Source organism: Ascaphus truei, chromosome 2 (genome assembly GCF_040206685.1).
Source record: "Ascaphus truei isolate aAscTru1 chromosome 2, aAscTru1.hap1, whole genome shotgun sequence".
Lineage (NCBI taxonomy): Eukaryota > Metazoa > Chordata > Amphibia > Anura > Ascaphidae > Ascaphus > Ascaphus truei.
The window spans coordinates 484,546,034-484,561,193 of NC_134484.1; the positions used below are offsets into that span (position 1 = coordinate 484,546,034).

The 15,160-nt window shown below is 47.4% G+C and overlaps 1 protein-coding gene across 1 annotated transcript in view; it reads right to left on the bottom strand.

Moving 5' to 3' along the window:
• LOC142488051 (uncharacterized) overlaps nt 1-15,160 on the bottom strand; it is a 311,597-nt gene that overhangs the window by 211,663 nt on the left and 84,774 nt on the right. The gene's annotated exons all lie outside the window — the stretch shown is intronic.

The following is a 15,160-nucleotide window of genomic DNA, read 5'->3' on the forward strand; positions in this document are numbered from 1 at the left end:
CGAGCATAGAAACGTACGTGCATGTAACATCAACAGGTGTCCCTCCATAGAGGAGACACTACTGCGTCTCGCAGGACGCTAACACTATCTTGCGCCACGGCGGACGCCAACACTTCACGTGCCACGGCGGATGCCAACACTTCCTCAAACCTTCTGATCCCACCCCGTGTCCAGTAACCCCACACAAATTGTCCCGCACTACCAAGTCATATAAATGTGTGTGACTGCGCAGCCACAATGTCTGGTAATAGGATTGTTGGTGCACTTGTTATGGATTACCTGCCGAGCACTCAAGTGCTCGGGCCTGCAACTGGCTTCACAAAGGATCAGACGAGCTCCTACACGATATCCTGGATACTCCCTCTTGACGATCCGTCAGGGGCGCTCTCACCCTGAAGATAGTCCAGCTCTCTTTAATGACAGAGACTTGAGCCCAATTCTCTCCACAGGAAACGCAGTGTCCGCTGTTTCCCTAACTAACAAATAGCTAATGGGGCAGGGTCCCTAACCTAGGGCCTGTCCCTACAACACTCAGCTACTGTGACTCAGGGCTATCTGGGACCTAGGGGACTGCTGGCCTTGTGCAGGGAGTCACTGACTCCTGCACCCTACCTCCTTCCCCTAGCTGCTCCGGTCACCAACTGCCAACGTGCTGCAAAACCCGCGAAATGTATCAATCTCCTAGCAGGGAGATGCAGCCCTATTGGCTCCCTGGGGTCATGTGTCTCTGCCCCTGTGCACCCTGGGGGTGGGCTGCCCTTCCCTGCGCATGCGCAAGCTCTCTGTCCTCCCGCGCTATCAGGCTCCTGCGCATGCGCAACCGTGCTAACAATGGCGGCGCCCTGCTCCGCGAGTCGCCGGGACCCTCGCGACACAACCACGGCCCGATCGCGTCCCCGGCAACCGGCCCGATCGCGTCCCCGGCAACCGACCCGCTCGCGTCCCTGGTAACCCGGCCGCATCAATGGAGACGCGCTGTGCTCGCGCCCGCATAGACAGGGGACCTGGCTACACTCAAATAACAAATAGAACGCTAGAAGGTCCAAATAAGTGAGACTCAATAATGAGCCTAAAAAGCAGCGGAATATAAAAATCCAACCGGATACAGGGCCTACCAATAGTGCTGCCCTCCAAAGAGAGATGGAAATCCCAGTCTAATGCTGAGCCAACGGTACAGCTATATATATCTCCTGCCTACAGGTAGAGGAGAGGATGGTAAGGCCCCTATAGAGGGTATGAACTCAGCTAATGCTGGTGGTGGCTGCCTCATGCATATAAGTCAATAGTGATAGGCCAGCCCATAGAGGTAGGTGGCTTAATGTGTGCTATAGTGGGCCAAACAGGGTACCTAAGACACCTACAGTAAGTAACGCTATGTCTTTAGATACACATATAATGGTCTGGATTGGGGTTCAGTCTAAGTATGACTGATCCGGAATCTCTATCTGACCACAGGCCAATGGCTTGTGCAGAGTTATATAGCACATATGGTGTCTAGGCTGCAGCAAAAGACTCACTCAGGAGAGTGAGCTGATGGGTCAGCAGATCTAATGTAAAGATTGCACAGCTTGGATTGAGTGCTAGCCTAGACACGGTTAGCCCAAAATCACATTTAGCCAATATGAGCAGGTAGGTGAAGCTGATACAGCAGTGCACAAGTAGTGCCTGCTTACTCTTAGTATCTAAAGATGCAAATGATATGCAGTGTATCCAGCGGTAGTACAGCAGCCCCGGTGGTAGCGCTAAGTAGCAATGCACCATCTAGCTAATGCAGGGTGCTTATATAGTATAAACCGGTGGGTACTTCTGCAGTTAAAAACAATGTGCATACTATTGCACAGACATAGCTCCAAACAGAGAGCTGGTAGAAGCCGTCGCGTCCGATCACGAGCACTGATACCACCCCTCTGACGTGATGACGTCACATGCCGACGTACGATTCGCTGGGCGTGCTTTCTCAAGGCTGAAAGGGAGCGCCTGTACAGCCCCCGGTATTTATCAGAGGATGTGAGCTCTGATTGGTCTAATGGCGTCCTATTCTCAGTACAGTGGTAAGTAAAATTACTATGCAGTGTCTATGTATGGATAAGCTCGCAGCGCTACACAGGGACACTGAGGAGAGGGCAGCTTAGACTTACAGCACTGAGAGCCTGTTTTATTATTAACTGAGAGCAGTCACACACCAAACAAAGTGTTAACAATAGTGAGATAATCATTCATATTAAAGAATGTGAGGTTATGGTGTACCTGTACATGCTCATCTATAGGGTCAGGCTAGATGAAGGGGCTGAATACAACCCCTCATTAAGACCTTTTGGGGACAGGGTTTGGAGAGTGTAAATCCAACGTGACTCAATTTTGAGTAGTTCCTGATCCCAGTTCCCCTTCCCGATGCCTAGTGAGAGCTGATCTATCCCTTTGAAGGTGAGTACAGTATTGTCCCTTGATGGTGATCGTTAACATGTCTCACTACTGGCGTGTCCATGCCATTCCTGATGCTACCAAGGTGTTCCAGGGCACGTATCCTGAAAGGGCGTCTGGTCTTACCAACATATTTTTTGGTGCAGATACATTCTGCCATGTACAGTAGATTACGCCAGATGTCTTACAGTTAATAAACTTTCTTATTTCAAAAGTTTGTGTCTTGTCCCAATTATTGAAGGTTTTAGCATTTTTTATGATGGTGCACGCTTTACATCTATGGCAGCTGAAACAGCCTGGTGGTTTATTCGGAAACCAAGTCTTACTGACATTAGCCTCAAAGTAGCTCCTCACCAGGCAATCACGTAGGTTCTTCGTCCTACGGCTAGTCATGTCAGGGTAAGATCTTAAAACATCCTTCAGGTTCTCATCAGCTCTAAGAATATGCCAGTGTTTTTTTTTTTTTCAACTTTTTATTTTCATTGTTTACCAAGCATACAGCAGTGTAATGACATTTTTTTGCCACATAACTTGCTGATTCTTTTACACATAACACGTCGACTCAGGGGGGAAAGGGTAGTGACACATAGGGGAAGACACATGTGGGAAAAGGGGGGGGGGTAACACTAAGGGGGGGGCAGAGGTGGGGTAGGGGGGATGGGGAGGGGGGGTTGACCCGTGTTCCACAACTTCTTGCAACTCCTTGGAGCTCTCGGCTCATGTTGTGCAGCCCAGTTTGGGCTGTTCATGCCACGTCACCTCTCTGGTCTGTGTCTGGTGCTCGTATTCCCCCTGTTACCGTCCGGACCACGTCGAAGGAGAACTCACCTTCCATTATTACAGCCAAAGGGTGGCATTGCTCACCCCTGTGATGTCAGTCTGTACCAACCAGGGGAACCAGACTTTTTGGAAATTTGCGCCAGTGTCGTTGAACAAACTAGTCAACTTTTCCATCTGGCAAACGAACCAAATTCTATTCCGAATCTTTTCTAACGATGGAGTTGCATTTTGCTTCCACAATGCTGCCGTCTCACACCTCACTGCCGTCGCAAAATGAGCGATCAATTTGTTCCCCGCTCTTGACAGGCACTCTAGTGGCCGATTCAGGAGAAATAGCCAAGGGTCTAGAGGAATTTCGAGGCCCAAGATCCTCTCCAGCCAATTCTGAATCTGTTCCCATATTGGGCGCAGTCGAGGGCAAGACCACAGCATGTGCAGCAGGTCTCCGGGCTCTCCACATTGTCTAGAGCACCAGGGGGAGTAACCCGCGACAAATTTTGATAATCTAACTGGGGTGAGATACCACCTCATTAACACCTTATATGAGTTCTCCTTCAACGTCGTACAAATTGATGTTTTTGCTGTCGCCTCGAGTATGTCTGTCCAGTCCTCGTCCTCTAAAGTCTCCCCCAAGTCCCTCTCCCAGTGGGTCATGTAGTCAAGACGTGTGTTGGGGCCGGTCCCAGGATTGACTATCTCTCTGTTCAACCTAGATGTAAGTCCCGAGGTGTTGTGCCCTCGTGCACAGAGCGATTCGAAATTCGTCACTGTAGGACGGTTCTTGTATTTGGTGTAAAATGCCCGGATCTGGAGGTATCTAAAAAATTCTGTGTTGGGGATGCCTTTGTCAGCCTGAATTTGCGTCAATGTTTGAATAGTGCTTATGCCCTCCAGATCCCTCAACCTCCCGTATCCCTTCTGCTTCCAGACTATAAAGTGTCCCTCGTCCAGCCCTGGAGCAAAATCTGGGTTGCCAAATAATGGTGTCATCAGGGAGTATCTCTTGGTTAAGGCGCATTTAAATTTAGTAGCTTCCAAAATCGAGAGTGAGTTAGTTATTGAGGATAGCGGTCTCGAGATTTTCTTTAGCCTAAATTTTGGGTACCAAATCAGATTCTGAATATCCAATGGGGCACACAGCTCGCTCTCCAGCTTCACCCATCTACGGCGCTCAGGATCTATGTGCCATTGGATAATTTGGCTCAATTGTGCCGCTCTGTAATATGAGAACAAGCAAGGTACCGCCAGTCCGCCTGCTGTTTTGGGTTTAATCAGTGTTGTTGCTGGTATCCTAGCTTTCCTATTGTTCCAAATAAATTTAAAGATCTGAGCCTGCAAGTCACTTATCTCCGCTCTATCTATGGGTATGGGGAGTGTCTGGAAAAAGTATAAGAGTCTGGGCAGAATGTTCATCTTTACGCTGTAAATTCTTCCAATCCAGGAGATACTGAACGTCGCCCATTCCGTCAGCTCCCTTCTCAAAGATTGTAAGAGTTTAGGGTAATTTGCCTTATATAGCGATTTAACCTCCTTCGTGAGATTAACTACCAGGTATTTAATCATCTTGGGTTGCCAATTCAGATTGAAGTTAATCTCTAATAGTTTTTCGGTAGTTTTGGGGAGGTTCAGGCTTAGCGCCTCCGATTTTGATTGGTTGATTTTAAACCCCCGAAACTGAGTTGAATTTGTCCAGGAGGTCTAAGAGGTTGGGTAGGGAGACTAGGGGCTTTGACAGTGTCAGGATAACATCATCGGCGTATAACGCGGTTTTGTACTCCTGAGACTGTATGTGGATTCCCGTGATGTCTTTATTACTGCGAATGTGGTTTGCAAGTGGTTCCATGCGGCCGTTTTCCCGCGCTTCGGGCGCTTTCAATAGAAAGCGCCATAGCGCTTTCCTATTGAGGCGCGGGATAGTCCGGTGAATGTGCAGGGAGCGCGCACGCAACTTTTGCCGAAATACCCGTCACGTGCCCAGCCGGCTCCCGTCTTTTGTGAGACTCAGCTCGGCCGGGACAGTACATTCTGCCATGTAGATTACGCCAGATGTCTTACAGTTAATAAACTTTCTTATTTCAAAAGTTTGTGTCTTGTCCCAATTATTGAAGGTTTTAGCATTTTTTATGATGGTGCACGCTTTACATCTATGGCAGCTGAAACAGCCTGGTGGTTTATTCGGAAACCAAGTCTTACTGACATTAGCCTCAAAGTAGCTCCTCACCAGGCAATCACGTAGGTTCTTCGCCCTACGGCTAGTCATCTCAGGGTAAGATCTTAAAACATCCTTCAGGTTCTCATCAGCTCTAAGAATATGCCAGTGTTTTTTTTTTTTTCAACTTTTTATTTTCATTGTTTACCAAGCATACAGCAGTGTAATGACTTTTTTTGCCACATAACTTGCTGATTCTTTTACACATAACACGTCGACTCAGGGGGGAAAGGGTAGTGACACATAGGGGAAGACACATGTGGGAAAAGGGGGGGGGGGTAACACTAAGGGGGGGGCAGAGGTGGGGTAGGGGGGATGGGGAGGGGGGGTTGACCCGTGTTCCACAACTTCTTGCAACTCCTTGGAGCTCTCGGCTCATGTTGTGCAGCCCAGTTTGGGCTGTTCATGCCACGTCACCTCTCTGGTCTGTGTCTGGTGCTCGTATTCCCCCTGTTACCGTCCGGACCACGTCGAAGGAGAACTCACCTTCCATTATTACAGCCAAATGGTGGCATTGCTCACCCCTGTGATGTCAGTCTGTACCAACCAGGGGAACCAGACTTTTTGGAAATTTGCGCCAGTGTCGTTGAACAAACTAGTCAACTTTTCCATCTGGCAAACGAACCAAATTCTATTCCGAATCTTTTCTAACGATGGAGTTGCATTTTGCTTCCACAATGCTGCCGTCTCACACCTCACTGCCGTCGCAAAATGAGCGATCAATTTGTTCCCCGCTCTTGACAGGCCCTCTAGTGGCCGATTCAGGAGAAATAGCCAAGGGTCTAGAGGAATTTCGAGGCCCAAGATCCTCTCCAGCCAATTCTGAATCTGTTCCCATATTGGGCGCAGTCGAGGGCAAGACCACAGCATGTGCAGCAGGTCTCCGGGCTCTCCACATTGTCTAGAGCACCAGGGGGAGTAACCCGCGACAAATTTTGATAATCTAACTGGGGTGAGATACCACCTCATTAACACCTTATATGAGTTCTCCTTCAACGTCGTACAAATTGATGTTTTTGCTGTCGCCTCGAGTATGTCTGTCCAGTCCTCGTCCTCTAAAGTCTCCCCCAAGTCCCTCTCCCAGTGGGTCATGTAGTCAAGACGTGTGTTGGGGCCGGTCCCAGGATTGACTATCTCTCTGTTCAACCTAGATGTAAGTCCCGAGGTGTTGTGCCCTCGTGCACAGAGCGATTCGAAATTCGTCACTGTAGGACGGTTCTTGTATTTGGTGTAAAATGCCCGGATCTGGAGGTATCTAAAAAATTCTGTGTTGGGGATGCCTTTGTCAGCCTGAATTTGCGTCAATGTTTGAATAGTGCTTATGCCCTCCAGATCCCTCAACCTCCCGTATCCCTTCTGCTTCCAGACTATAAAGTGTCCCTCGTCCAGCCCTGGAGCAAAATCTGGGTTGCCAAATAATGGTGTCATCAGGGAGTATCTCTTGGTTAAGGCGCATTTAAATTTAGTAGCTTCCAAAATCGAGAGTGAGTTAGTTATTGAGGATAGCGGTCTCGAGATTTTCTTTAGCCTAAATTTTGGGTACCAAATCAGATTCTGAATATCCAATGGGGCACACAGCTCGCTCTCCAGCTTCACCCATCTACGGCGCTCAGGATCTATGTGCCATTGGATAATTTGGCTCAATTGTGCCGCTCTGTAATATGAGAACAAGCAAGGTACCGCCAGTCCGCCTGCTGTTTTGGGTTTAATCAGTGTTGTTGCTGGTATCCTAGCTTTCCTATTGTTCCAAATAAATTTAAAGATCTGAGCCTGCAAGTCACTTATCTCCGCTCTATCTATGGGTATGGGGAGTGTCTGGAAAAAGTATAAGAGTCTGGGCAGAATGTTCATCTTTACGCTGTAAATTCTTCCAATCCAGGAGATACTGAACGTCGCCCATTCCGTCAGCTCCCTTCTCAAAGATTGTAAGAGTTTAGGGTAATTTGCCTTATATAGCGATTTAACCTCCTTCGTGAGATTAACTACCAGGTATTTAATCATCTTGGGTTGCCAATTCAGATTGAAGTTAATCTCTAATAGTTTTTCGGTAGTTTTGGGGAGGTTCAGGCTTAGCGCCTCCGATTTTGATTGGTTGATTTTAAACCCCCGAAACTGAGTTGAATTTGTCCAGGAGGTCTAAGAGGTTGGGTAGGGAGACTAGGGGCTTTGACAGTGTCAGGATAACATCATCGGCGTATAACGCGGTTTTGTACTCCTGAGACTGTATGTGGATTCCCGTGATGTCTTTATTACTGCGAATGTGGTTTGCAAGTGGTTCCATGCGGCCGTTTTCCCGCGCTTCGGGCGCTTTCAATAGAAAGCGCCATAGCGCTTTCCTATTGAGGCGCGGGATAGTCCGGTGAATGTGCAGGGAGCGCGCACGCAACTTTTGCCGAAATACCCGTCACGTGCCCGGCCGGCTCCCGTCTTTTGTGAGACTCAGCTCGGCCGGGACAGTACATTCTGCCATGTAGATTACGCCAGATGTCTTACAGTTAATAAACTTTCTTATTTCAAAAGTTTGTGTCTTGTCCCAATTATTGAAAGTTTTAGCATTTTTTATGACGGTGCACGCTTTACAGCTATGGCAGCTGAAACAGCCTGGTGGTTTATTCGGAAACCAAGTCTTACTGACATTAGCCTCAAAGTGCCTCCTCACCAGGCAATTATGTCGGTTCTTTGACCTATGGCTAGTCATCTCAGGGTAAGATCTTAAAACATCCTTCAGGTCCTCATCAGCTCTAAGAATATGCCAGTGTTTTTTAAAGGCATTCTTCGCATGGTACCACTGTTCGTTAAATGTAACAATAAACCTAATTGTATTGGTGTGTCTGTCATCAGTTTTGTCTTTTAGTAAATCTATCCTCGGAGTGTTCCTCGCTCTCCTGTATGCCCTGTGGATAGTATTTTTACTATATCCACGTGCTGTAAACCGATCCTTCATAAGTAGGGCTTGATTCTCGAACTCTACATCATTAGTACAGTTGCGTTTAAGCCTTAAGAACTGACCTACAGGAATACCTTTGATCAGGTTAGGTGGATGATGGCTAGTTGCCCTGAGGATACTGTTCGTGGCAGTACTTTTCCTGTAGATGGTAGTGCTAATAATCCCTGTAGGTTCTTTTTTAATGAGTAGATCAAGGAAGGTGACCTGATCTGTACCAATCTCATATATAAGTTTTAAATTGTTAGTGTTAACATTAAGTCAATCGATGAATGCCTTCAGGAGGTCAGATGGTCCCCTCCACAGTAAGAGCACATCATCGATGAACCTGTACTCCCAAGCAAACCTGACCCCAGGCATTACTATAGTACAGGATTCTCCAAGTTTGGAGAAATCCCAGTTTTGTAACCATCTCCATCCATAGGTGGGTGGCAATATATCTGGGCCCGAAAATTTGGTTCAAGTGGGACCATTGGATTCCACCAGACGGAGAGTGTAGCCATGTCTTGTTTTGGCTACAAGTCTGCCCTCCTCTTGGCAAGAAGTCCTGGTATGAACAAGCCTGCCAGGAGTAACCATGGGTTTTCCCACTCCTATGCACCTTCAGTGAGTCATAGGGGGAGCGGTGAAACCAGGCCTTTTTCCAATCAGAGACTCAGGTCTGCTTCCTGCTCTTCCTATACTTGCGTTGTACTTCCTGAATTTAGTCTACCTTGTGAGAGGCTTAGCCTACCGATACCAAGCTGTGCAGGGCTCTGCCAGTTTGTGGCCCTCTCTTCGGGGAGCCGAGGGAGACTGTTCCCCTTACTTCACCAGGGAGTAAGGGAAGAGCTAGGACTGCTTCTGGTGGCCTGTGGCTGGGAGTGAAGGTCCAGGGACATCCTGAGGGTGTGTAAGGCCTCGGGGGACACCTCTCCCAAAGAGGGTTCCCCCCGCGATGCCACTTACCCGGCGTGCGCCGGCTCCACGACTTCACCGCCGCGAGCGGGACCCTCCTTCTTCCTCCCCGGTCCCCGTGCTTGCCAAAGGACGCGCTCATGCGCGCGCACGCAATCATGGACCTTTCTGTCCTCCGGCAGGAGGAGCTCCCGCCCCCAGCTCGGGTCACGTGCATCTCTCCCGTGCGGTACACACGCCTGACGCGCGTGCACTGCCCACAAGCCTTGCATCAAGCTAATCAGCTGTGGCACTGTCCCTCACCTATTCCTGCCTCCCATGGGGCCGCTCCTCCATTCCAACACCTCTTCCCATTGGGCTCTGCTCTCATTTATACCCTGCTCAGCCATTCCTTCTTTGGCTGAGCATAGCTTTGTGTGACCTGTATTACCCACGGTCATGCCTGCCTCTTTTCTTGTCTCTTTGTCTTTCCTAGTGATCCCTTGTGAACCGGCTTGGCTGTGGACCCTTTCTGGACTTCGACCCTTGGCTTGTACTCTGGCCTCCTGAACTCTCTGACCCTTTACCTCGGCTTACGGATTCCGACATACCCCCCGGTTCTGGACCCCAGGCTCTCGGTACCAACTATCTTCTGGAACCTCCCTTTTCGTCTGGCGAGTATCTTACTTTATCTTATACTCTCAGACGGTTCCAGATGCCTATTTTCCACTTTCCAGGCGTGTCCCCGTAGCTGTGGGTGCAGTTGTTACCCATCTCACCTCAGTTTCGGGGTCCCTCCATGTCCGTGGTGAGCACAGCGTAACAGGGTGAAGGCCCTAAGCTCTATGTCCTGTTGATGTATATGCTGTGAAGTGTACAGTGTGAATAAAGTGTTCCAGTTGTTCACCATACCTTCCTGCCTGAGACTGCAATCTAGCAGAGGGAAGGATAATAAGTTCTCCTGCAGGGATCCCTCATTCCTGTGGTCTGCAAGAGATGGAGGCGCCATCACTGTGAGTACGAATCAGTTATACCCGAGAAGCCTGTTCTGACATCCCCTACACCAATGCGGGTGACTCAGATCAACTGTGAGCAAGCAGGTATGCACCACCACATCCCATGTCATATGTGTACCTCCCCTAGTATAAACCCTATCGGCGAATGGGGGTGGGGGGGAAACAGTGTTACATTTAGAGGTGCTGCTGAGATCATCAGGACAGGCTTTCAGCATAGCAAAACTGGAAGGCATAAGGTATGCTTCCAGCGAGCGTGCTATTGAAGTAGGGAGTCTAGGGGTAGTCAGGAGGAACAGAAACCTCACAAAGCATGACCTGGACATCCCTAAAGGGTGAATAGGTCTGGAGACAGAGGGCTATTGCTGTCCTAGTCACCCTGAGGCGGGTAGTCGTAGGATGTCTAAAGTGTTTAGCCTGGTTAACATGGGTCAGGAATTTCTGGAGAGGGTCTGCGATGCTGGCAGCCAAGAGGAAGTGACGCCCAAGTGCTGCAGGGAGAAACCTGAGTACTTCTAGCCAGTAGCCAGACTATGAACCACAAACTGGACTGTAATCGTGTGCAGTGTACTACAGAAAGAGTTTTGATTAGCCTGGGTGTGACAGGGTGAAGTCAGGTACTGCTAGTTATGCATGGGAAACATACATCTGAGTCCTGCATCCAGCAATCAGAAGGTTAACCCAGGAAGAATAGCTGGGCAATCAGGAAGTAAGCAGACACACCTGACAACCAGCATGAGGATATATAAGGACGCCATTGCTTGTAAGCAGGTGACTGTCTATGACTACAGAGCTTTCCTGTGCAAAGCTGATAGCAGATTGATTTTCCAACCCTCTCTAAACCACAGTAAGAACTTTTAATATTGTTTCCTGACTGTTGTGGTATATGATAAAGGGTTGGTAAGTAGATATAGCCAGCCAGCCTGATAGATAGGGCTTGGATTGTTAGTAAGTTCTCCCAATGTGGAGCAGGTTTTATTTTGCTCTGTTTTGTGATGCCTTAAAGGGACAGTGTGCCCACATGTTTAGTTATGCTGTGGAGAAATAAAGCGACTCTACATTTGCTTTAAACAGAAACTACACTTGTGGACTATTGTCTGACCTCGGATGCAGGCCGTCCTGCCACAGGTGGTGTCAGAAGTGGGATACGGATGGCCCCTGTATCCGAAGGGCCACACATTTTAAAAAAAATGGAGGACAATTTTTCTCAGTTCCTGCGCCAGCAAGCCCAGCGAGATGAGATGAAAGCCCAGCGAGAGGAGAGGCAGGCTCAGCAAACAGAAAAGCTCCCCCAAATGCTGGTTCCAGCCCCAGTCAGACCGGAGATTCCAAAAAACTCACCGGTGATCCTGCCTAAAATGCAGCCAACCGAAGACCCAGAGGCATTGCTCCTCAATTTTGAAAGGGTAGCCACAGCTCACAGCTGGACAGTTGATCGCTGGGTAACGACTCTGGCCCAACTCCTCATAGGGGAAGCTCGGGCAGCCTACCAGGCTCTTCCAGCAGATGAGGTCATGGACTATCAGCAACTAAAGGCTGCTGTTCTGGATCACTTAGGCCTCACCCCAGAGACCTACCGACCGCGGTTCCGGACGGTCAAATATACAAACAGAGACAAACCCTGGGTCATAGCCCACCTCTTAGTAGACTTATGTACCAGGTGGAAACAACCAGAGAAGCATAGTAAGGCAGAGATCCTTGAACAATTTGTGCTCAAACAATTGATACAAATACTGCCCCCCTCCTCCCGCTCTTGGGTATAAAGGCATGCTGCAACTTTCCTGGATTCAACAGTCCGCTTGGTGGGAAAAATTTCTTGGTGACGACAGCCAACAGGATAGCTGGGATCGGTCCGTGCAACCTTCAGCTGCTTCCAGTGATGCCAGAGGCAGGGGAGCAGACAATCAAGGGGTCTACCACCCACCAGCTCGGAAGGTCCAGTCAACCCGATCGGAAGACCCTTTCCCATCTCGGTGGGGTCCTGGTACAAACTCCCACAGAGACACCCGTCCCGGATCCGAGGCCATTGGATCACTAAAGGGAGGATGCCACCCACAGTATTCCCAGAGACCCTGGACATCCGTCACACATCTGCTGGGGAGGATTCCACCACCAAACAGAAGGGAGGATCCCGTCCCACAGAGGAGAGACTCGAACGCCGAACACCATCGAGTACCCCAGCTGACGACCGAGTTTGCTGACTCAGGAGAGGATAAGATGGATTGTTCCTATGGCAGAACCACTGCCACTGCTTCTCTCCAAGGGGACCACGATCTGTAGTTGGTCTCAGCATCTCAAGAGGGAAAAACAGTTAAAGCCCTGGTGGACTCGGGATCTGGGAAAACCCTGATCCTAGAGGGCCTAATTCCAAGCAACGACTATCTTATGACGTGTAGTTACAGTGTGATCCAAGAAGGATCTAAAAGAATCCCCAAATGTTAGCACTCAATGCCGGAAAGTGTTCAGCTGGATAACAATGATCCGACAGGAAGCAAATACCTGTACATACAATTGTATAGGGAATTAATAACCCTTGTAATACCACTAAGTCCGATGAAAAATAATAAAGTTTTATTAATACAAATATTCATTAAAAACACGCATACATATCATTCAAACTTGTTAAAAAATATGGTGGGAGGTGGCAAGCCTTGATTATGCAACTACTGGTAGAATATGAAACTAAAAAATTGGACTCAGTAAAAGCTAAAATCAAAACCTTGCACACTGATATTAGCAAGTGGCAAACTGACACCAATTTTGACAGTTTGGAGAGCAAATTAAAAACCAACATAGATAAATTCACTAAGGATATAAAGGATAGGAAACACAGCAAATACATCTGTGATTTTGAGGACTTTAAGAGTGGGAAAATCTTTAGGTTTAAGACAAAAACGCGACCAACTAACATATATCCCAAAGTACAGGAATCATCAACTGAGTGGGAAACCTCGGCAAGTGATCACGAGGTTGATACAACTACACAACCACTAGGAACATCCAACCCTGGTACAGAAGCTCTCTTTCCCCTACCACAGAGACAAGATTCTTTTTTTAGACAATCCTGGGCTCTACCCTATACCCAATACAAGAGGAGGACGAGGAGGGGAAAGAGACAATTACTTAAGGGATCGACAAGTCTGGGGGTACAGGGAACCCCAAAGGAAGTACAGACGGAGACGACACAGGTGATAAACCTATCCTCTAAAATCCTCAATATACATCCCATTAGCATGCTATCCAAGAGCCTTACTTTTTGTCCCACGAGTCCAATAGACCATTTTGTATGCATTAAGGACCTGAACCTGTTCTGCAGGAAATTATCATTACATAAGTTCTTTAAAAAGCGTAGACAGTGGCAGAACGCAAACACTCCCATGGAACTATTAATTACGGAACAGCTCAATACCATTGATATCTTAGAACAGCTTGAAGAGGAAAGCCTCAGACCACCAGGGGAAGGTCCCTTCACAATACTGAAAAAGAAATCAACTTTTGTTCCACCCTATGACTGTAGTACTAACATAGACGTCTTTAATCAACTGGTAACTAAAGACTTGCATGAATTACCCATTTTGAAGCAACAACAAAACCTGACTTATCCTGAAAGACTGGCCCTTCGAGACCTTGAACAAGATGAAAATATTGTAGTAAAACCATCAGACAAGGGGGGAAATGTCGTGATTTTAAACAAAACAGATTACATACATGAATGTCAAAGACTACTATCTGACAGGAAATGTTACACTGTCCTACCGACAAATCCTACCTCTGAATATAAGAAAATACTCACTGATGTACTAAAAGAGGGCCTCGAACAAAATCTGATATCAAAGAACGAGTTTGAATTTATGACGATTAAAAACCCTAAAGTGGCGACGTTCTATCACTTACCAAAAATCCACAAAAAGTTAAATCCACCACCAGGTAGACCAATCGTCTCCGGAATTGGGAACCTAACCTCCAGTGTGAGCGTTTATTTAGATTGTATCTTACGCCCTTTCGTCGAAACATTACCCTCATACGTGAGAGATACAACTGACGTATTGCGTAAGATTGAAGGTGTAATTCTGGATTCTGATACATACCTGGTGGGTTTGGACATTGAGGGTTTATATTCAAGTATCCCACACAAATATGGTATCGATGCGACATCACATTTCTTAAGAGCAAGAGACACCAATTGTATACCTCATAATAATCTAGTTCTAAGACTCCTAGATTTTGTCCTGACCCATAATTTCTTCTACTTACATAACACCCTATACCATCAGATTCGTGGCACAGCTATGGGGACCACCTGTGCTCCTACTTATGCCAACCTATATCTGGGCTGGTGGGAGGAAACGGTGGTCTTCATAGAGTCACAAGAGAAGTTTACTGAACACATAGAATTATGGGTCATGTACACCGACGATATTTTAATATTCTGGAAGGGTACGGATAGATTACTACTAGAGTTTATTGACAACTTGAACCAGAATCCATTCAACTTAAAACTGACATTCCAAATGGACAAAAAACAGATAGAATTTTTGGATATCAGCATTTTCAAATCTGCTGAGGGGCGTCTAGATACTAGCATCTATAGAAAGCCTACAGCCACAAACACACTACTACTGGCTACTTGCCACCACCCCAAACACGTCACGAACAACATACCGACTGGCCAATTTCTTAGGCTACGTCGAAACTGTTCAACTACATCAGAATTTGTTCTACAAGCTAAGGATATGTCGGAAAGATTCAAAACACGAGGGTATAGCAACACACTTATCAAGAAAGCTTATTACAAGGCATTAACCTCACCAAGATCTAATCTTTTGATAAATAAAGTCAAAGAGTCAAAAGATGAAACCATTAGGTTTATCTCCACATACAATAATCAGTGGCAGAATATAAAAAATGTGCTACAAA